At 45.6% G+C, this 21563-nt stretch overlaps 1 protein-coding gene across 4 annotated transcripts in view; it reads right to left on the reverse strand.

The window, feature by feature from the left end:
• The window catches only part of STOX1 (storkhead box 1), a 50306-nt gene that overhangs the window by 11554 nt on the left and 17189 nt on the right, over positions 1-21563 (reverse strand). The window contains exons 1-2 of one of the 4 annotated variants that reach the window (XM_033841941.2): positions 9302-12704; positions 7697-7855 (exon numbers count right to left, since the gene is read on the reverse strand). The exons of 2 other annotated variants lie outside the window; for them this stretch is intronic. The gene's annotated coding sequence lies outside the window, so the exon portion shown is untranslated. Of the gene's footprint in view, positions 1-7696; positions 7856-9301; positions 12705-21563 lie in introns of those variants that run through there. One more of the 4 variants, XM_073793528.1, reaches the window with a different exon arrangement.

A 21563-nucleotide genomic window follows, 5' to 3' on the forward strand; every position in this document is an offset into this window, starting at 1 on the left:
TATTTTCTTCTCTTTCATCTCCCTCCTCAACCTGACAAAATATAGAATTAAAGTACAATCTCACATATTTTTATGCTTCTTAAACATAACTCTATGTGCTTAATTTATAACAAACTTATATAACTCTCTTCCCCATCTTCCAAGACAGTCTAAGTGACTTTTTTCTTGTATGTGATCTTAAACTGATTACCTGCCCCATTTCATATGGACTTAGAAGTCCTTAATTCAAAAAGGAGGGAAAAGTTCTTCTCTCCTAGAAAGATAAAGGCTAGAGTACTGGAGAAGTAGAGAGCAAAACCTAAAAAGGATTTGCTCAACCACACAATACACACTCAAGCCTCACTGCATCCCTGGCCTAAACCCAGTCACTTTGATCTTTGAACTTTGAGATTGGCGTGTAGTGCAGGGGGGAGGACCAGAGACATTAAAATAAAGAGATGAGTGGCTAGAAAGTCAGTACATGTCTGATGTCCCTGCTGTGCCCCCTGCCAGTGGCTGCCCATTTCTGTGCAAATGAAACAAGGAAGCTGTACTAAGGTCCAGTAAGGGGTCTCCACTATGCCTTTGGGTCAGACCTAAAACAGCCCATTTTCTAGTTCAATCCTTAAGCTTAGCAGCAGGCTCAGTAGCTGTGGCGCACGGGCTTAGCTGCTCCGCGGCATGTGGGATCTTCTTAGACCAGGGCTCAAACCCGTGTCCCCTGCACTGGCAGGTGGATTCTTAACCACTGCGCCACCAGGGAAGTCCCTGCCTTTTTCTTTTTAAAACTAATACAATTATATGTCAACTGCCTTGTAGAGAACATGTTAAATAGCATGTAACCTCTGCTTTGGAGCTCCCTCTAGACAAAGGCTAGAGAAAGTTTCTCAGTACATTTCCCCTTCACAGCCGTTGCTAAGATACGTCTTCAGGTGCATAAATCATCAAGAGTTTTTTGTGCAGGAAAGCAGAGTGAACCCTGACACAGGAACATTGGTGACAGATGCAGGAATCATTTTCCAGCTGCAGCCATAGTTTGCTTCACTTACTCTTGCACTTGGGTTTCTGGAATGCAATGACTCTTACAGAGTTTTCCACCAAAAATTAACTTCCTGTGCAGAAGACCCCTCTTATAAATGTAACTAGATTTCACAATAAGAGAAGGCCAGACCTTTGGCTTTATCCTCAACTACCTCAGAGGAACTGAAGGCACCCTTAAGTCCAGGCCTGCTGTGGACCTCTGACCCTTGAGCTGGAGCAGGGTGGGCCAGAGTAAACAGTTCACAAAAATGTTCTCTCAGTTCACACAGTCTTGTACTCTTGGGTGCTACGGAAATGGGAGAAGTGTTTAGCCAAAAGGCTGGGTTCACAAAAAATAACCAACAAAGTAGAATCATACAGATTAGCACCTGCTACATTTAATGCTACCTTTTCTGCAAAGGACATTTTTATTGCTACCTTGTTGTATTCCCAAAGGATTTAGTTGGTATATAAATTTTTAAAAAAATTCCAAGTTATAATAATGAGGCAAATTATATGAGTTTGAAAACAATTATTCTTTAAGAGTCCACTTTTTTAGGGAAGAAAAAAATGTAAGGCAAATTAAATGTATGTAGCATGTAGATAAAATGAAAATATGGAGCTCTCCACTATCAAAAGCAGATGACATCCAGTAAAGTCTGGAGCAGGCTCCTCATGGCTTGGGATTCTAAAACTGTGACTAGAATCACCTTCCTGTGTGATGGACATAAATTCATATAGCCCCAGGCAATCAATTCCTGCTCCCTGGTGCCTAATGACAGTGGTCTAGAAAGCCCCTGGCCATTAGGAGCAGAACCCTGGGAGTGTGGCTTGTTCCCGGAGCTGGTGACAATAGCTCAGCAATAATCCGCTGCAATGAAAAACCTCATCAAAATTCTGAGGAAAAGGAGGTGGTTTCTTTATGTCAGGACACAAAGGCCTCCACCATATGCCTCAGGTTGAAGGCCTCTAGAATACCCTAACCTGGCTGTTTTCTAACAGCAAAGAGAAGTGGCTGAAAGAGCTATTTCCTGGACAATTCATGAGGCATGAATACTCATGCCCCAGTGTAAAAACAGCAAGAGGTACACTCATGACAAATATGGACACAGCAAGATTGCCTTTCACCAGACCCAGATAAGGCAGCTGGAGTAGAACAAGCAAACCCTCCCCAGGAGCTATGGTACTGGAGAACTCTTCAACCAGGAACACAGGACTCCTAAATCTGCCAGTTACAGATAATCAGTTGGAAGTTTTACTAAAGTTAAAACAAGCCTAAACATTGCACTTTCCAAGTGAGAAAGGCAGAACCAAAATCAAGATACAAGCTGCTGGTCCCAAACCTGCATTTGCTTTGTTCACTGAAAAAAATCTCTGAAGTAAAAGCATCTTTATCAAAATTGAATGTTTATTTTGATATCTGAATGCTCTAGTTAAATTTTAGGGACAAAATTAGTTTTCCATAAACACTTTATCTTTAGGGGAAAAAAATTAACTACCATGCAGTATTTACATTTATCTTATGCTTTGAATTAAGGCACCTAAACAAATTCCAAGAGGGCCTCCTCATGGAATCTAAACTCTGACATTTTAATTTGGGGTGCTTGAATTTGATTTTAAGGTCCATAAGAAACCGTGCTACCAAATATGCAAAAGAGAGGAAATACTTCTTTGGAAATTTGGAAAGGATTCACATCAGAACTATTCTGTGTCACACTAAAACATGAATCTGCCATAAAATTAAATTCTAGGCAAAACTAATCCTAACGTTATTTCATATTTAAAACACAAAATAAACATGTTTAGTCCTTATACAAGTGTGTTTATGGGCTCTTCTAGGCAGTCTGCCAGAAATTCATGCATTATTGACCTTCAAACGGTTTAACTGAGCCGCTCAAACTCAGCTAATTACCCAGACACATGAAATCTGAGAGCATCTTTTTGGGCGCCTGTATTGAATCACACTGTGGGAAAAGCATCTTCTACGTGCTTTAGAGATGACAATAGAGCATGAATAAAACAGCCTGCAGATACAGTCAAGTTTAATAAAAAAGGATGTTTTGTCCTAAGTAATCCAAGAAGCTTCCCTGATTTTAAACTGCACTTTTATCCAGTACAGAATTTCCAAATTTCTTTAACATTAAAATTAATCCTGAGCTTTTAAAAAATGAAAAGTACTCTGTAACAATGCGTCTCATCCGAGATTAGATGCTGTGCAAAAATTTCCATGACTTTAAATAATTAGATCTGTTGTGTTAAAACCTTAAATAGGTTCAGAAAATCAAACAAAATGGGAACAAAAAGAAGAAAGGTTTCAGGCCAGCAAAGCCGAGGCCCTCTCCAAGTCTCCCTTTTATTTTAGTAAAATAAAAGAATGCAAACACTTTCCTCCACATTTAGAAACAAAAGAGTACCAAGACTCAGAAACTGGCTGTAGATCTAAGGGTAGTCGGGTTATCTACCATGGAAGCTGAAATTCCTTCTCCGGCATGGTGATGTTTATTTTGGAGCCCCAGACAAACGGCTCCCCTTCTGGGAAATGCCCTCTGTTGAAAAGCTACAGGCTTCCCAGAGAAGCCTGGGCTGCTCACCAGCAGGAGCCCTTAGTGCTATCTTTAATAACAGCACTTCAACCTGTCAGGATTAGTAAATGAGAGGCCCCTTTATTTCAAGTGATATATCCACTAATATTGGCCAGCAGTTGAGTTGCAAAGGTCTTGGGCCATTTATGAAGGAGACCTCAGAACCTGGTTGTCACAGCGCACAGATATGCTTGAAAAGACACGTACTTGGCCCTGTCAGGGAGCCCTTTGAGCCTCCAGCAGCCTTTCCCCATAGAGATACAGGGATGCCTGGCTGGGAGGGAAGGATGTGAATGACTCAAATCAACTGATCTTTTTTAAAAATGCTAAAAACTAATTCACACACAGCCCCAAAGCCCTCAGCCCAGTGGTGCCCCTTCCTAACCTCTATTCCCTTCACAGCTTCCACTTTGGATATGTTAATGACTTAGGTGTGTTAGTTTCCTAAGGCTGTCAAAATAAACAAGCGGCTTAAAACAACACAAATCTATTATCTCACAGCCTAGAAGTCAGAAGTCTGATGGGCTCCACTGGTTCCTCTGCTCCGGGACTCAGGGCCTAGGCTCTGATTGGAGGGGAGACTCTGCTTCCATGCTTATTCATGTTTTTGGCAGAATTCAGTTCCTTGTGGTTGTAGGACTGAGGACTGGGGTCCCTGTTCCTTTGATGGCGCCTCTCTCAGCAACTCAAAGCCACCGGCATTTCTTGTCATGTTGCCCCCTTCATCTTCAAGACAGCATGGAGTCTTTTTCATACTTCATTTCTCTCTGGCTTGCCCTTCTGTTGTTTTGCTTCTGTTTCCAGCCAGAGAAAGTTCTCTGCTTTTAAGGGCTCATGTGATTAGATTGGGCCTACCCACATAATCCAGGATAATCTCCCTAAAGTCCATAACCTAATTACATCTGCAAAGTCCCTTTTGCCATATTAGGTAACATAGTCATATGTTCCAGGGATTAGGATGTGGACATCTTTGGGGGCCCATTCTGCCTACCACAGCAGGCTGGGGACAAGAAAAGGCTGAGGAGAGAAGCACAAGTTGTAAACTTCTGCAGTCCCTGTATCCCCTTAAAAATGGCTGTACAGAAAAAGCATCTTTTCTTTGCCCTCCAGGCAAACATGGGGCTGATTTAAGACAAATCTTCCCAAGATTCTGGAGGCTGCACAGGCAATGACAGCAGCTCTCATCTCTGCTCAGCATCATGGTGATGAATATAAAATACCACTGTACAAAACTGGGGGAAATTTTAGCACCAAGGTTGTTGTCTGAATAACAGATAAATAAAAGTTCCCTGTAAGGAAGAAGCTGTCCTTTATAAACACATAGTCTTCACATTACAAATGAGCACTATACTGGAGGTCAAGTGATCTGATCTGGGTTCTAATGCAAGTTCTGCTATGTGGCTCTGAATAAGCCACCTCTCTTCTCTGGGTCTCAGTTTCCTTGTCTATAAATGTGGAGCTGAACTAGATCAACATTTCGCAAAATGCATTCTGTGGAAAATTCATTCCATGAAATGCTCTGCAAGAAAAGGGCCCCAAAGGCCAAATGTTTGAGAAATGAGGCTTGGAGTCACAGGAGCATTGTTAAAGGCTCTGAGAATTGTAACAGAAAACCTAGCTTATTTAACCCAATGTTTCCCAATCATATTTGGCAACAATCCCTTTTCTCCCATACCTACTATTACCCTTCAGCTGTGACTTCTCTCCATTCAGGTTGGCCTCTCCCTGAATAGTCTGTACTTTCCCATCTCTACGACCTTGTCCCCTCTTCCTCCACCTAAAGCACTCTTCCCCAAGCCTCAGTGTTTCAAACTCCTGTCACAAAGACAGGCTCAACGCTGACTGACTCTCCCACGAATTGTTCTCTAAACCTGTCAGTTGGAGATACAGTCTCCTTCCTACATGGACCACTTAAGAAAAATTTAACGAGTGGCTACCACAGTGTAGCATCAGGCACTCATAATACAGATATTGTAATAGCACAGTCCTTCAATCATTGCTTATCCAGCAAATATTTATTGAGCACCTACTCTATGCCAGTTAGGTTGGGATACGACAGTGAACATGACACAGTCCTCGCCCTCATGGGGGCTCCTGTTCTAGAGGAAGAGCAGTGGTTGGAGGCAATCATAACCCACTATGAGGGTTATAACTGGTAGGACTGGGACTCAGTATTCCTGGTCCCACTCAAAAGTTCGTGGATGCCTGGGCACCACCATCATAAGGAAGATGAACCAGAGTTGTCCCTGTGGGGCCTCAGGGTACCTAAGGCCGCATGGGATAAGAAAGAGAGTCCTGGAATTGGTCGGGCAGGCCTGGGCTCAAATCCTCCACTTCCACTTACTGTGTGCCCTCTTCGAGTATTCATTAGTGACTGTTCAACATGAACAACAGTATTTGGTTCAAACGTTACTGTGGGAAAACATCCATAAGTACCTGGAATAATATTTGACACACATCAGTCCTACCGATATTAGCACTCTTTAACATCTCTTCCCAAATTAGGGATATTAAACTTGACCGTCCCTCGTTCCATCATTATTAGTACTTGGAGGGCTTCTTGTAGGGCGCTAGTTCTGCACATGGATGGATTTCTTAGCCAATCCTGACTCTTCTTTTCCCAACTTCCATAGCCTATTTGGTCAGACACCAGTCCTGACCATGACCTTCTCCCCACCTGGGAGAAAACAATTTATGTAGGTAAGGCCTACTGCTAGCCCTGTTTTCTTCCATTCAGTAGTACTTTACTGTGACCCCTTGTGGCAGAAATTGTAGGTTGGCACATTCAACCCACCTTCCCAGTCACCTTTTTCTTTGCCTTCCTCTAGTGCGGAGGCAGGAAAGCACATTACTTAATTTCCCAGCCTCACTTAAAACTAGTGGGCATGTGACATCACCATGGTGGTCAACGAGATACAGGCAGCCAGCTACCAGTGCCAGAAGAAGAGGCCTCACGAAGAAAAGGCCCTTCCCTCATATTTTCCCTTTTCATTCTTGACTCTTTCTTCCAGCCTGGATCCTGAAGAGATTGCAGCCACCTTGTGACCATGAGGTGACAAAGCATGATGTCAAAAGACCACCCACTAAGGAAGTCAAAGCAGAAAGAAAGAAAGAGCCCTGGTGTCTGACAGCCTTGCTGAGCGACTGTGCTGGCCCCCGGGGGCTGCCTACCTCCAAACTTCTTGCGATGATGCAAATCTACCCCTTATTTGTTCATGCCATTTCTAGAGGGTTTTCTATAATCTGCAACACATGTCTAACCAATATACTTAGTCAAGTATTGAGAGAGACATTCATCTCCTCCTCGTATTTTCTGCTGTGTGCAAAATGTTTGTCTTGCCGAGGGCCTGATTAAGCTTCTGGATTTTATACCAGCCGGATGCTTTTATGTCAACAGCTTAACTGCTGTGAAACTAGAATGTCACACTGATGGATATTTACAGAAAAGGTGTCAGGGCCCCTGCTGCTTTTCCCTTATCACGTCAAGTCGAGGACATGCCATGAGAAGAAAGAGATGCAGAAGCTTTAGCTAGTTTTGCTAATTTTTAACTGGGGAAATCTGTACTAAAAAGGTTACAGTGGCACTCTCCTCTAGATGAGAAAGGATATCCTTATTGCATGTAGAAATCACAGAGAGGAAGATAAGAACTGTCACAGCTGTTACAGCTCGATCTCAAAATGGGTATCTACAGTCACAGCCCTAGGAACGGGATGCCTTTCAATCTCTCCTGAAAGGAAGTCTTGTGAAATAGAGCCAGTAAGTCAATATCACCGTTAACATCAATGTAAGATTAACTCAAGATTTAAAGGGGCAAATAATGAATAACCCCCACTTATATTTGAGGGGTGAGTAATCCCTGTCATTTGTTGAAGAAAGTTGTCTTCGGTCCTGAAAGTGCCTGGACCCACCCAGGTCCCAGGTCTCTGCGGCTGGGTCTGCGTGGTGGTGGGTTAAGCCCAGCAGAGGCCTCCCGCTCCAAAGAGGACTGGGTTCTGTGGTGTGAAGGGAGCTGGGACAGGGCTCTACTTTGCAACATGAGATAAACACACACAATGCTACCTCTTACCCCCCACACACACTTTACAAAAAAGCATCACAAACATCACAGCCTTACCTGCTCCTCTCCTACCGAAGGAGGTGAGGGTTGGGTGACTCAGAAAAATGAACAGGATCTGCCCAGAATCCAGGGAGGCTTATCAGTGTCCACAGGTGCTTCGCCAGGCCCCCCAGCAGGCTGCTCTGCCTGGGTCAGCCACCCTCTCTCCCACCAAATCTGGAAAGCATCATTGAGTTTCTGCATCAACCCTCTCTTTCACTTCTCCCAGACTGTCTGCTATGCTCCGCCTGCTTTCAAGTTGACTACAGACTATCTTTTGGACCCCTGAAATATTAACTTTTAAAAGATAAAAGCCACTCCGGGGATACAACTCACATAAATGTATTTTACTAAGAAGCACTTCTAGGCTGTTAGAAACTTTAAAAGACATAAACTTTTTGATTTTAAGATTGTGAATTTCCTTTTCTTCAGCACAGAAAGCTTCATCTTACATCGGGGCAGATGTGACTACTTCAGCGGGACTTTAGCATATTTCTACAAGGTCATGGCCTTAGGAATGAAATGTAAAGGTCACCACCCTGAGAAATCTTAAAAGAGGCCGTAGGTCTTGATCACTATGATCTTTACATGTGAGGGTCATCTGGTCACTGCTTCTAGGAGCTGACCACCTACTTCTCACTAAGCCATCCATTACTGCACCTTTGACCCAAGGCAGCCAGACGGTTTCTCAGATTATGTTCTGGGAGAAAAAGTGTGGCCTCGTGCACATCGTGTGGTGAGGCTGTCCAGGCAGAAGCCGCTAGGGTCCATCTGCAGAGGTTACCTGACCCCCGCTTTGCCTTCCATACAGACATGGCCCCCTAACCCCAAGCAGAACAAATGCACATGCTCCTTCTTCAGCGCTCTCTTGGGTTTCAGCCCAGAAAAGGGGCTCCACCATCTTTTTTTTAAATTTTTTATTTATTTATTTTTGTGTGTGTGTGCCCGGCCCCCAGCCCCCGAAGCCCCACCCCTCCACAAACCATTGGCCAGGGATCCAGGACCTCACTCCAGCAAAGACCGCAATCAGGAAGCTCCTGGCAACTTTCAGGACCTCTGGACCCTTTGGTCTTTCTGATCAGAGGGGGAGGAGATTGAGGGTGGGAGGGGGACAGGAGGCAGCCAGAGCTCAGCCCGTTACCAGCAGTAGCACATGCCACCTCGAGCCCGGGTCCCCCTGGGTCCCCCTGGGCGAGGGAGGGGTCCTGGGGGATGGTATTTGTAGCTCCTGGCATCAGGCCGGCCCCTCCCTCCCCAGCCTCGGGAAGGAACAGATTCTTCCTCCCTCCTCTCTCCAGAGGAAGTGGCTTTTATCAATATACCTTTTAAATACACTTGCTTCCTAGCTTATTGCTTCCCCAGCCCCCTCATCTTCCTTTTTAGGAATCTAACACTGACATTCTCTGTTTACTCAAGAAATATCCTCTCCCCCGAGCACTGCACACAAAGTACTCCCACTACCCACATGCGGAAGGTTTCCTCAACGCCTGTTCACTCACCGACCCTCTTGCCCAAGCTGCCTCCTCCCTTTCTCGCTGCCGCCTCATGCTTTAGCCTGGCAGCCCAAGGCATGGTGCTGAAGCTCACACGGCAGGAGAGCAAAGCCAGTTCTCGTGGAATTACCTGGGGCAGCACAAACCGCTGGGTCTTGGGAGTGGTGCCTCCGTCCTGCTCCCAACGTGGTCCAGTGGAGCAAACTGTTAGCAAGAGAAGCTAAATCTCTGACTTTGAAGAGTTGGGGTTTTCTGGATAAAGGATGCTGAAAACTTGGGATCCTCAGCAAGGTTAACTTACAACTGTATAGTGAGATGACTCTAGAGAGATTTACCTAACTCAGGATGGTGTGTTTACATTTCAAGCGAAAATGAGGCCCAAGACCTTGAGTCAGCTCTAAGTCATAAAAACTGGAGCCACCAGGGTTGTTCTGGCTCCTGCAGAGATGTATTTATGTTCCAGAAGGTCAGAGGAAGAACCCGGGATCCTTCCATCCTGTCTCCATGCAACAAAGGTTTTTCTCCCTCTTTCTGGGAGAGAAGGAAGCAGGTGCCTCTTTCTCCTGCACATAAGCAAAGAAAATTCACTTTTCTCCACCCCTCACCTATGGAGTGCCTGACACCCCTGCTGGAGATTTTCCCATCTGGCTTTCATCGCATCGCCCAGGTAAGCACTGGGGCAAGGGGTACTGATGCAGTTATAATTACTTACGTAATATTATTATTTTTAAATTATTGCATAAATAATAACTAATCTGTCTGATCTAGAATATCTATGTGCATTGAGGATGAAATTAATAAAGATGAATAGTAAAGGCCCAACAATTCTGGTAGCAAGGATGACGGGATTCTGTGTGTCTCATGGTTTACTGGGAGAGACAGATGAGAGCCCTGAGGCTGGTTAGCAGGATGTGAAGAAGATCCATGGGAACCAGAAGCAGGTCTGTTGAAAGGATTAGGAAGTTTGTTAGCTGGGTGTTAGGAGATAGGCTTGAAACACAGCAGCCTAATGGCACTTTGGGATTTTGCTCTCTCCTCTGACTGGGCCCTGAAATTCTTAAAGGTGGACTCTAGGTGGGACAAGAGAAGCTTAGGCTGCTCTCTCCCACAGGGGAGAGGAGGGAGGTAATTAGCTCCACAGCCAGAGCAAGTCTAGGAGGACCACACAGCTAACCTGCCCAGTACCGCAGGGACAGAATCTGGATTGCTATCCTGAAGACACTTCTCCGCTCCCCACTGATCCTTAGCTCCTTTTCTACCCCAGCTGATCTTCCTGTTTCAGAAGGCACTACATGAGTCCCTTTACACAGGGGGTAATGGGAGTGGATGGGGGACTGGAATATTGAGAGCTCCATTGGATACCAGCACCATGTAGCCACGTGGGGAGGGGACACGGGATGAATGGAGATACTGAGGAATACAGAGCGAAACCTCAGTGAGTGAGCAGAAAAGTCCTGGAGCCTTCTCACATAGGTCAAGGGGGCAAAAGGAGAGCGCTGTTCTAAAATGCCACCCTGGGACTTCCCTGGTAGTCCAGTGGTTAAGAATCTGCCTTCCAATGCAGGGGACACGGGTTCGAGCCCTGGTCGGGGAACTAAGATCCCACATGCCACAGAGCAACTAAGCCCGTGCGCCACAACTAGAGAGCGCACGCGCTAGAGAGAAGCCCGCACACCGCAACGAAGAGCCTGCGTGCCGTAACTAAGACCCATGCAGCCAAATAAATAAATAAATAAAATGCCACCCTGCCGCCTGCAGTTTGCCTCCCTTCCACATTCCCCACTAGCTGTGAGGAAACAGCTTCTCCCTGCAGCTGTGACTTTTATCCCTGTAAATGCTGACTTTAACGGCTAGGAGTTTGTGCAAAACTTTGCAGTGGGGAAAAAAGAGTTTCAACATGGCTTTGCATTGGTTTCTGTGCTGCTGCATCTGAATGTATGGCAGAAATTGATCTGGATGTTATATGCTTGTCATAAGTGCGAGAGGGATCACCTCCTCTCAATCAGAGAAAGATGCAAAAAGAAGTGGTAATGGAATTCCCTTGTTTTTTTGCCATCTGTAGCTGAAACAGATGCCTCTTAACCCAGAGGTTCTGGCAGTGAGGAGAAAGCTGCTGGCTTCTTACCATCAAATTGGAGGTCTGAAATCTTAATGGACTCTAGGTATGGCAGACAGAACAAGTCCCTGTACTGGATTTTGGCTACGACGTTTGCTTTAGGAAAGGTAGTATGCCAAGAGAGTTGGAGAAGGGAGACAGTTTCCAGATTAAGGTACACTTAATGGTTCCTAGATACGTGCCTTTTTGAAAAGTGGCTTTTAAGCTTGCTCATGAGCTCTTGAGGAAATCAGATCACCCATTTGTGTATCATGAAGTTGTGGGTCAACTCTGTGACTGACAGGTGAAAGGAGCTTTAAAAAAAAGTCCTTGCAAGAAAAGCCCTGCTAGCCAAGCAGAGTTTTAGCTTTGTACAAGAAAGGGGCAGCTATCCCCTCTGCCGCCCCAAGCAAGGAAAAGCTGCTGGTTTGGGGAGGGGTCGGGGGAATCATGGATTCACAAGGTTTCCCTCAATTGCCTGGGCCAGGCTCACTGAATGAAGCCTGTTGTGGTTTCAAGCTCTGCTAAGCTGAAAACAAGTGTGGTCTCCCTGCTCCGTGAGCACAACTCCGACTCTGAAACTGTCGGAAGACTCCCTCTTGTGGGGCTGTGAGCTGTGAAAATGGACCATGAATGCTGGTGGACCTGTCTGCACAGCAGAAGCCTATGGAAAGGCCTGTCCTCTGAAGAGGTCGCTGCCGATCAGGAAAGCCTGACTCTCCTGGTGGGACTCCTAGGGAAGCTGCAAGACAAGGAAGGTCAAATCACAAGAAGCGGGGCCCATCCACCCCCTTGGGAAGATCTCACTGCTGTTGGCTTTTTGGGTTCGGTCTTTCTGATTTTTGCTGTCAGGGTGATTTGTGCCTTTTCTGGTTCGGGCAGAGGTCACTACCAATCAGCTGCTGGTCTGACTCACCTTTCACCTTACACCTCAGTAAGGCAGCTTGACTCTTCAATTCAGTGTTCACCAGGGAAGGCTGATCCTCTCTCTAAGGGTAGGGGCCGTATAGATCGGTTTCAAAAAATGTTTTTAATTCAAAACTCTGCCCCGACCATTCTTCTGGACATAATGTATCTTCCTCTCTGTCCCCTAACAATAACCCCAGATCAGCTTGCCTGAAAAGGCTCTTAGGAGATTTCGATTTAATAATTAAGTCTGTTTGAATTGTGTGAAAACGTTCTGTGAGAAGGCTTTCTGCCTCTCTTGCACCCACCCTCCTGGAGGAAAGGTCTGGGTAAGAGAGGAGGAGGATGGAAGAAACCTGTGAAATTACAGTAATGAGACACACTGATTTTGTAACAATGGAAGGGGGGAAAAAAAGCAAGGGAAGGGAAAACTTTAGACCTGGTGGGATGCGAGGTGGGGGCAGGGATTACCAACCTCTGTTTTTCAGAATCTGCTCCTGGAGACCTCCTCCCAGAAGGAGGCCACCCCTCGCTGCTCTCACGACCAGCTGCCCCGCGCCCCCTTTCCTACCCACCCTCCTTGCTGCTATGAACACTCCCAAATTCCAGCTGACTGCTGCCTGACACTGACCAGACAGGAGGGGACGGGCCCGGCTCCTGTGCTTACATGAAGAACACCTCCAGATGTCACCTGCACCGCAGGGACAGATGAACTGGTGGCAGGAGCAAGCAGGACGGCTTGAAACTGCACTGAAAACTGAACTGACCTGAATTATTTGGGCTGAAGTGCAGAGTGCCCAAACTTATCCACTGGTGGGAGGTCGGAGGCCCCAGTAGGCATCCTGCCCACTTGTGCGGCCTAACTGATGTATAGTCTCACTTGGGGGCCCTAATAATTGTAAACTCTTTGTTTCCAGGGGTGCCCTGTGTGCCCTCTGGGGCTGTATGCATGAAATGCAGGCATTAACTTACCTCTGGTAAAAACACTGACTTACATTTGGAGACGGTTATCAGAAACTTTCAAGGGTTTAAGGAAATACCCCAGGGACTTCCCTGGAGGTCCAGTGGTTAAGACTCCTCGTTTCCATTGCAGGGGGGCGTGGGTTTGATCCCTGTTGGCGGAACTAAGATCCCACATGCCGTGTGGCCAAAAAAAAAAAAAAAAAAAAAAAAAAAGATTCTCTTTAAGGAAATACCCCAGGTAGACCAAGTAGCCCTCAGACATGTACTCTGTGGGAAGCTTACCTACAATGTGAGTTGTTCCATTAGAAAACTGGTATGAAATTTATCCTCACTTTAGCTGATGTGATTCATGACCCTGCCTCAGCCTCAAAGGCATTCAGGGCAGCTGCAACTCACTGGGGCCAGTTATATGGATGATAGAATTTGCCACAGATTTCTTTCTTGCAGGTCATGGCAAAGTCTGTGCAAAGCATTAATATATACAGCTCTACCTGGGTGTCTGCCTCAGGCCAGGTAGGGAACGTTAGTACAGAAACCTGAGGAAGCCACCACACATTCTAAGGTAGACCTTTATGGTAAATGAGATGCATTCAACTGACTAAAACCAGGAGGAGCCTTGGAGGCTGAGACTAAGACCAATACAATGGGACTGACCTCATTCTGCCCTTGGGAGTCCTGCTGGGTAAGTGCTGTTTAAGACAAACCCGGCGACTTCCCCAGTGGTGCAGTGGTTAAGAATCCGCCTGCCAATGCAAGGGACACGGGTTCGAGCCCTGGTCTGGGAAGATCCCAGATGCCGCGGAGCAACTAAGCCCGTGCACCACAACTACTGAGCCTGCACTCTAGAGCCCACGAGTCTCAACTACGGAGCCTGCGCTCTAGAGCCCACGAGCCACAACTACGGAGCCTGCGCTCTAGAGCCCACGAGCCACAACTACTGGAGCCTGTGCTCTGCAACAAGAGAAGCCACCGCGATGAGAAGCCCACGCACTGCAATGAAGAGTAGCCCCCACTCACTGCAACTAGAGAAAGCATGCGTGCAGCAACGAAGACCCAACACAGCCAAAAATAAAGTTATATGAGACAAACCCAATGGATTTAGTCCTAGCTCCCACTGGTCAGATTAAAACAAAATGACCAATGGAGTGGCATGTTATGGGACAATTTACCAGTAGCCAACTATGGAGAAACACAAGAGGTGGAAACGTGGGGTAGAGAGAAAATAGTTTTGTGTTTCTGCAGAGTTGGGGTTTTTTAAATAAATTTTCTGAAAACTTGGGATGCTGGGCTAAGAGCAAGTCTTACAAAATTAATTTGCAACTATACAGACAGTGAACTCCACAGATTCACCCAACTCTGGAGGTATGTGTTTATATTTCAAGGGAAAATGAGGCCCAGGACCTTGGAGACATCTCCAGTCAAAAAACTGGAGCTTATCTGACTGCTGGAAAGATGTGTTTACACTGCAAAAAGTTAGAGAACCCAGAGTGCTTTCCATCCTGTCTCCAAATAGCAAAGGTTTTTCTCCTTTCAGGAAGTAAAGGAGGGGCAATTAACTTCTTTGTATAAGCAGGGAAAATCAATTTTTCTCACTCCCACACCTATGGAATGTGCAGCCACTTGTGTGGGAGGTTTTTCCAACTGCTTCTCATAGAGCTGCCCCAGGACTGATGTAGTTGTTATATAAGTAATAATTAACCTGGTTCCACTTGGGGATGTCAGTGTGAAGAACTCCATGGACCACTGCCTAGCAAAACAAAGCTGGTGGAAACCATAAAACACTACTCAAAGTCTCTGGAAATTCTTCTAAGGGCATGCACCAAACAAGGAAACATTCATTCAAGAAAACCTAGTAAAACCTGGTAAGAGAATTGAGAGTCTGTGGCAATTGGACCACCACCTTCTCCCTCCCCCACTCCAGCTCAGTTTGATGAAAGTCCCACTTCAGGCAAATACAGCCAAGAAGTCAGGGCTCCCTCTCCTCAGCTCCCAGCCAAGGTTTACTACAACTCGCTGAAAGGGGTAAGCTGCCAGCATTTTCCATCCGCTCCAACTCCAAGCCGAAGAGGCTAAATTTAAATTCCTGGTGAGTGTGGCTGAGAGATTTCGGGTTCCCTTCCTCTACCCAGTCTGTACCCACCCAGTCCTGACTCTATCCCAGGAACAGCAGCCCAAGAATTCTGGGACTCCAACCACCTTCACCCCAGCTCACTCACAGGGCATAGGTTCCACCCTGGGAAAGCAAGCTGCTCTTCTCCTTGTGCCCAGCACCCAGAGCAGTGGGTCATTTTGTCCAGGGGGGAGAGGCAGTCCATAAGAAAAAGTTTCAAAGCACTTCCCAAAGGAATGGACCTTATTTGAAAAGTGTGTAGGAAAGTTCAGGCCTAAAGGCACTCCTAAAGACAGCTCCTCTTAAGAATAATGAGCTAGGGGGCTTCCCTGGTGGTACAGTGATTAAGAATTCACCTGCCAATGCAGGGGACACGGGTTCGAGCCCTGGGCCGGGAAGATACCACATGCCGCGGAGCAACTAACCTCGTGCACCACGACTACTGAGCCTGCGCTCTAGAGCCCATGAGCCACAACTACTGAGCCCACGTGCCACAACTACTGAAGCCCACATGCCTAGAGCCTGTGCTCCGTGACAAGAGAAGCCACCGCAATGAGAAACCCGCGCACTGCAACGAAGAGTAGCCCCCGATCGCCGCAACTAGAGAAAGCCCACGTGCAGCAACGAAGACCCAACACAGCCAAAAATAGATAAATTTAAAAAAATAATAATAATAATGAGCTAAGGCTTCCCTGGTGGCGCAGTGGTTAAGAATCCACCTGCCAATGCAGGGGACACGGGTTCGAGCCCTGGTCCGGGAAGATCCCACATGCTGCGGAGGAACTAAGCCCATGCGCCACAACTACTGAGCCTGCGCTCTAGAGCCCGCGAGCCACAACTACTGAGCCCGCGTGCCACAACTACCAAAGCCTATGCGCCTAGAGCCCGTGCTCCGCAGCAAGAGAAGCCACCGCAATAAGCCCGCGCACCGCAACGAAGAGTAGCCCCCGCTCACCACAAGTAGAGAAAGCCCACACGCAGCAACAAAGACCCAACGCAGCCAAAAATTAATTAATTTTAAAAGTACAATAATCAAAATTTTGAATTCATTAGAGGAGCTCAATAGTAGATTTGAACTGGCAGAAGAATCAGTGAACCTGAGGTTAGATCAATAGAGATTACATAAACATTCCTAAAACAGAAAACAAAATGAAGAAAAATGAACAGAGCCTCAGAGAAATGTAAGACCCCTCTAAAGGCATCAGTCTATGTGTAAGGAGGAATGCCAGAAGGACAGGAGAAAAAGAAAGGGGCAAAAAAAATATATTTGAATAGTAGTAAAATCTTCCCAAATTTGCTGAGAAATAATCGATACATCCAAGAAGCTCAAAGAACTTCAAGCAGGATAATTCTACACATAGACACATCAGAAAGAAAACACTGAAAGTCAAAGACAAAAAATCATGGAAGCAACGAGAAAAAAAAAAATCCATCACGTACAAGGGAGCCCCAAATAGATTAACAGTTGACTTCTCACCAGAAACAATATAGGCCAGAAAGCAGTGTGATAACATATTTAAAGTGATGAAAGAATAATCTGTCTTTGACCCGGAATACCACATGTGTGCATTCTAGATAAAATTATTAAAGATGGATATCAAAAAACCAACAATGCTCTAATCAAAAGATTTTAAAATTTAATGACTTTTTACTGCCACAGTTGGAGGACAATTACCTTAGAAAGTGAGTAAAGACCCACATGATTAAGTTTACTAATGGCGCGGTCAAAGGTCCTAGAATGTTGAGGCTCCCTCTTCCATCCTTTTTGCAAGGATGGAGTTGCGTCTGACTTCGTGTGGAAACCTGTTCCCCCTTATCATATCACAGAAAGATACTTGGTCTTTGTCCCCAGTTCCTGGCACAGAGCTCCTAAAACCTGTGGAACTTCCTGAGTGATAAAGGTAATTGGCAGGCCCCTAGAGAGCCTCAGGATGGAGGTCGGCTGCCAGGAAGACCATGCCCTGATTAGAAGCCTGGAACTTTCAGCCCCCCTCCCCAACCTCTGGGGGTGGGTAAAGAGCTGGAGACTGCATTGATCACCAATGGCCAATAATTTCACAAATCATATCTATGTAATGAAACCTCCATAAAAACTCCTACACAACAGAGTTAAGAGAGCTTCTGGGTGGGTGCTCTAGAGGGCATGAAGCTCTGAACCCCTCTCCTATGCCTCTTATGCAACTCTTCCATTTGGCTGTTCCTGAGTTGTGTCCTTTATAATAAACTGGTAACAGTAAGTAAAGCACTTTCCTGAGTTCTAAGTTGTTCTAGCAAATTACTGAACCTGGGGAGGGTGCTGGTAGGAACTCTTGACTTTGTAGCCAAGTTGGACAGAAGTGCTGGTAACCTGGGGACCTAGTACTTTCAACTGGCGTCTGAAGTGGGGACAGTCTTGTGGGACTGAACACTGAAACCTGTGGAATCTGACAGTAACTACCCAGAGCTAATTGCACAACACCCAGTTGGCATCTGCAGAGAATCCGAGAATTAGTAGGTGTCAGAAGGAAAAACCACCTCTCACCCTTCCTGCTTTCCCCTCATTCTCTATGCCTCCAACCTGTGTAACTGGAAAAACAACATAAAAGTCTAAGTATAAATAAACAAGATGTCATGGAATCTCAGCTACTGATAAAGTGTCAACTTTAAAATGAGTGTGTAACACAGAATTGAACTCCAAGGGAACTTTTGCAACACAAAACCCACGAGGGGTTTCCCTACAGTTTAGTGAAGTTGAAAAGTTAGTGTCGGGACCTCCCTGGTGGTGCAGTGGTTAAGAATCTGCCTGCCAATGCAGGGGACGCAGGGTCGATCCCTGGTCCGGGAGGATTCCACATGCCGCGGAGCAACTAAGCCCCTGTGCCACAACTACTGAGCCCGTGTGCCACAACTACTGAAGCCCGCACGCCTAGAGCCCATGCTCTGCAACAACAGAAGCCACCACAAGGCAATGAAGAGTGGCCCCCACTCGCCACAGCTAGAGAAAGCCCACGCGCAGCAACGGAGACCCAACACAGCTAAAAATTAATTTTAAAAAAGAAAAGTTAAGTGTCTTAGAAACCCTAGTGTCCATTGTTTCCTAAAGATAAATCATTTGGGTCCCCTTTGAGATTTGGGACCTATCTACATATATAATATTTATCTCCAAATCAACTGTATTACTATAATTACTGGGGAAACTTTATGTTCCTACTTTAAGTAGAAAATCGGTGCCATTTGTTAAGTAGAAGGTATGCCTTAGTTCATTAAAAAAATTGCTTAATGTTTAAATGTCTAAATCAAATTCTGTTACCACCACCAGTGCTATACATGCCACACTTTGGAAAACAATGCCCTAAAATAACGCCCTAAGCCACTGTGTGGGATGAAAGGGTAAGACCAGAAACAGAAGGCACCATCTGTGAAGTGTCCTGGGTTCGAGAACCAGGCTTCCTTCTAAAAAGACTGTTTTCAACTTTCTTTATAAAGGCACAAGTAACCACTAATCTCTACAGCGCTTTGATTCAGTTATAACAGAATACTAAAAAAAAAAGTTCTTTTTATTACCGGGGCTTTCAACCAGTTAATGTAACTATGGGCAACTGCAGGGCTAGACAATTAAGCTCAGTTTTAAGGACAAAACACAGCCCTGGGATTTCTGAAAAGCACCATCACCAAATGCTATTGCTCTCCAGAGAGGGACCATTTTATGTGACACACAATTATCATTGAAAGGGCACACCATTTCTTTATTCTCTTTTCTTAGCATTGTGGAGAGTCAGATGACGGAAAGTTTAAGAGAAACAGATTCTGGCAAAGGCTGTGACAAATAAAAAAACAAACATACAAAATAAAGCAAACGGGCTTCCCTGGTGGCGTGGTGGTTGAGAGTTTGCCTGCTGATGCAGGGGACACGGGTTCGTGCCCCGGTCCGGGAAGATCCCACATGCCGCGGAGCGGCTAGGCCCGTGAGCCATGGCCGCTGAGCCTGCGCGTCCGGAGCCTGTGCTCCGCAACGGGAGAGCCCACAGCAGTGAGAGGCCCGCGTACCGCAAAAAAAAACACAAAAACCAAACATCAAAACTTCTCCTTGCTGGTAATTTTTTTTCAACCTGTATTCCAGTAGGAATCAAAATCTGGAGAACAGGGATGAAAAAACAATCATGAAACAAATTCTAGGGACAAACATACCTACCTCATCCTGCTAAGCTTCCACCCTAATTAGCTTTCTGTTTCTGTGTACAGCCCAATCAGATGGGACAGGCCTCACACACCCAAAAACAAGGTGGGGACATGCCTTGAGTGCCCTGGTTCTCTTCAGTCTGATCCTTTTACTTGGTCTTAGGTGAAAGTGGCAGTAAAGCTGGGTTGCGCCTGACCTGGCTTAAGTCTGGCTGGAATTAGCACCTTTCAGTTATGGTCGATTAGTAGGAACTAGGGGCCGGCTCCTTGCCTCTGCCCTGCAGGAGATATGAGTAGAAAAATGACAGACGGGACTTCCCTGGTGGTCCAGTGGTTAAGACTCTGCGCTTCAAATGCAGGGGGTGCAGGTTTCATCGCTGGTCAGTGAACTCAGATCCTGCATGCTGTGTGGCCAAAAATTTTGTTTTTAAACTCTTTTTTTTTTTTTAATTTGGTTGCACTGGGTCTTTAGTTGCAGCAGACAGGCTCCTTAGTTGCGGCTCACGGGCTCCTTAGTTGTGGCATGCAAACTCTTGGTTGCGGCATGCATGTGGGATCTATTTCCCTGACCAGGGATCGAACCTGGGCCCCCTGCATTGGGAGCATGAAGTCTTAACCACTGCGCCACCAGGGAACAGATAAAACAAAATAAAATTCTCAAAAAAAAAAAAGAAAAATGACAGATATCTTTTCCAGTACAGGAAATGCTGCTCAGCCTATGCTCCTGGGGCAAGGAGACTCATCACCCTTCACTGTGCCCTGCCTGGCACCCAGGTCAGAGCTGGCCTAGCATGGTCCTTGATTAACAACTAAAGGAAAGGTCTTGATCAATTCCAGGGAGGATACAGGCAGAGGAAAAGAAGACTTGAGAATATGTCTACCCTCCAATCCCCAAACCCACTCCAGACCTGACACAACAAACTCCCCAACAACCCAAGCCACCCAACAAACATGTATCTGCTTATGCTCTTAAATGTTAAACTGGGGTCATATATTTTTTTTTTTTTTTCCGGTACGCAGGCCTCTCACTGTTGCTCCTGTGGCCGGAGCAACAGGCTCCGGACGCGCAGGCTCAGCGGCCATGGCTCACGGACCCAGCCGCTCCGCGGCATGTGGGATCTTCCCGGACCGGGGCACGAACCCGTGTCCCCTGCATCAGCAGGCGGACTCTCAACCACTGTGCCACCAGGGAAGCCCTGGGGTCAACTTTTGTTGCCTTTCAAAATATTTTTCCTCTCAGTTGATATGAATTTTCTAATTCTTCCCAAGGGATTTGTCCCTTTTTGATCCTCAGTGCCTCTGTGCCTCTCGAGAATTTAAATGGGTCTTCTGGGGTTTCCAGAACCTCATGCACCTGCACTGCTTACTCCTTGGTATCTATAAGCCATTTGGTTTCACAGAAGGCTTTCAAAGACTCCACAAGTCAAAGGTCAAAATTGACATTTGTAACAGCCAGGCACAAAGAAGATGTAATAAAGAGATATACTGTGTCCATACAGCAGAAGACCCAGTATTGTTAAGATGTGAATTCTCCTCAAATTGATCCATAGATTTAACAAGATCCTAATAAAAATCTTAGCAGGATTTTTTTTTTCTGTAGAACTTGACAAGATGAATCTAAAATTTATATGGAAAAGGGGAAGGACCTAAGATAGCCAAAACAAAAAGAAACAAAGTTGGAAGTCTGACAATACCTGATTTCAAGTTTACTACATAGCTACAGTAATCAAGACAGTGTAGCATTAGTGAAAGGATAAGCATATAGATCAAAAGAACAGAATACAGACCAGAAATAGACCAACACACGTGGTCAACTGATATGTGACAAAGGGCCAAGGTTATTCAATGTAGAAAGGACAGCCTTTTCAATAAATGATTCTTGAAAAACTGGACATACATATGCAAAAAAAAGATAAGCCTTGACCCATAACTCACACTGTAAACAAAAATTTACATGAAATGCAACCATAGATCTAAATATAAACCTAAAAGTATAAAATTTCTAAAAGAAAACATAGGACAAAAATATTTGTGATTTCAGTTAGGCGAAGATTTCTTAGATAGGTCACAACAAACACACAATTTTAAAAAACTGATAAATAGGATTTTATTAAAAATTTCTGTTCTTCCCAAGACTCTGGTAAAAAGAAATAATAATAA

The sequence above is a fragment of the Tursiops truncatus genome, chromosome 16 (assembly GCF_011762595.2).
Source record: "Tursiops truncatus isolate mTurTru1 chromosome 16, mTurTru1.mat.Y, whole genome shotgun sequence".
NCBI classification, from domain to species: Eukaryota; Metazoa; Chordata; class Mammalia; order Artiodactyla; family Delphinidae; genus Tursiops; species Tursiops truncatus.